This window comes from Electrophorus electricus, chromosome 16 (genome assembly GCF_013358815.1).
Source record: "Electrophorus electricus isolate fEleEle1 chromosome 16, fEleEle1.pri, whole genome shotgun sequence".
Taxonomy (NCBI): Eukaryota; Metazoa; Chordata; class Actinopteri; order Gymnotiformes; family Gymnotidae; genus Electrophorus; species Electrophorus electricus.
The window spans coordinates 5,022,163-5,024,392 of NC_049550.1; the positions used below are offsets into that span (position 1 = coordinate 5,022,163).

Consider the following 2,230-nt stretch of genomic DNA (forward strand, 5'->3'; position numbering starts at 1 on the left):
GGTCTAGTCAGCCTGGGGGACGAGTTGGCCGGGGGGTTGCTTTTTTAGGTTTTAGTGGTTTTTATTTTTTAATTGTTTTAGATCACGTTTTAGGCTCGTTTTATAGAAGGCCGGGAAGTGATTTTTATTAATGTCGACTATTGATGTCGATGTTGATTATGTTATTATATTGGAGTTTTTAGGTTTTAGTTGATGATAATGTTTTATTGATTTATGAACTATGATAAGTATGTTTGTTCAGTGATTGCATTATTGTAATGTTTGAAGGTTGAATAAACGGAAAAAAAAAAATAAATAAATAAAAAAAATCTGTTCTTATCAGTTTAATATCTGATACGTCCCCTATACGGGGACTTCATATTAAACGGATTTTTAGAACAGGGAGGCGAAACAGGGGCTTGCCCCGTTCGCCCCACGCATCGGCCTGGTATTGCAGTGCCTCCGGGAACGGTGCACCTTCTTAATCCTGTGTCAAAGAAAGAGAACGCAAGTAGAACAGGACGGACGGACCCCTTTCCGCGGTTTTGCGGTTTTCCCGCCTTTTTTGTTCTTTTTTTTTTTGCACATTTTCTTTTCAAATACTGTGTGTGTGTGTGTGTGTGTGTGTGTGTGTTTTTCACACGGTCCGCGGCAGCCCTCCTGTTTCATGCCAGGATGCAGTATGTAGAGGAGGATGAGCGCTGCACCGCGTCTTTTTTTCAAAGGGTCCGGCAGGCTCGTGAAGAGCGATGTTTCACATCGCTCAAAGACTCGGAAGGCCACACCTGTTCGGACCCGGCCCGGATGATGGAGGTTGCACAAGAATTTTATTGTAAACTTTTTAATAAGCGTACCACGGATTTTGAAGTAGGGGAGCAGTTCATAAAACATCTTAAGGTTTGCCTTCCGAGCACCGCCCGGGACAGCTTAGAGGCCCCCTTTACTCTGGCAGAGTTAACGGGGGTACTTGGCAAAATGAACCGGCATAAGGTCCCCGGCCTGGATGGACTCCCTGTGGAGTTTTACTCCACATTTTGGGACGTCCTAGGGCCGGAGATCGTGGAGGTAGCCGAGGATTTGCACCGGCAGGGTTTGCTCACTGAGAGCATGCGGTCCGGGGCACTCTCCTTATTGTATAAGAAGGGCGATCCTACAGATCTCGCCAATTGGAGGCCCCTGACCATGCTTTGCGTAGATGTAAAAATCTTCGCAAAGGCCCTGACCGAACGACTGAAAAAAGCCATGTCACTCTTGGTTCACGGCGACCAGACCTGCGGGGTCCCAGGGAGATCGGCTACCTGGAACCTCCATTTGATCAGGGATGCCATCTCCTGGGTAGAGGACAGAAATGTCCCTCTGGCGCTAGTGAGCTTAGACCAGGAGAAGGCGTTCGACCGGGTGGACCACCGCTTCCTGGAGAGGGTGTTGATTAAGCTAGGGTTTGGGCCCTTCTTCATGAGGTGGTTTAAGACGTTGTACGCTGGGGTGGGAAGCCGTGTCTCCATCAACGGTCACCTCAGCGAACTGGTCCCGCAAGTGAGTGGAGTGAGACAGGGGTGTCCTCTTTCTCCCCTGCTCTAGGCGCTCTATATAGAGCCACTTGCGGCCGCCATAAGGGCCCACCCGGAAATAGACGGTCTCCCCCTCCCGGGGGGCGGAGGTGCTGTGGTAAAGCTGGCCCAGTATGCGGACGACACTACGTTGTTCGTGTGCTCGGACCAGTCGCTCAGGCACGCCTTGGACATGGTGCGGTCGTTCGGAGAAGCTTCCGGTGCCGCATTAAACCTCGGCAAGTCGGTTGCCAAGTACTTCGGCTGCTGGAGGCACAGGAGGGACATCGCTGGTGGGCTTGCCCTCAGCGATGGACCCCTGAAGATATTGGGGGTCCACTTCACTTCTGAAGGGGCTGCCCGGGTAAACTGGGCAGAGCGATTAGCTCTTGCCCGGAAAAAGTTGGGGCTGTGGAAGTCCAGGTCCCTGTCCTTCCTAGGGAAGGTATTAGCATTGAAGGCCGATGTGCTTCCCTCGCTGCTCTACTTGGCCCACGTGTACCCAATGCCCCGCTCGATGTGTCGGGGCTTGACAAAAGACATTTTTAATCTCGTCTGGGGGGGCAAGTATGAGTATGTTAGGAGGGAAGTTATGTACCTGGGAAAGGACAAGGGTGGGAGGGATGTCCCTGACTTCCCTCTCAAGCTGGACTGCCTGTTCTTTGCACAGCTCTGTGCACAGCTGGCTGCTCCCCTCGAGC

At 51.5% G+C, this 2,230-nt stretch overlaps 1 pseudogene; it reads left to right on the plus strand.

The window, feature by feature from the left end:
- Nucleotides 1–243: 243 nt before the first annotated feature.
- Nucleotides 244–461, plus strand: LOC118242786 (annotated as a pseudogene).
- Nucleotides 462–2,230: the final 1,769 nt, after the last annotated feature.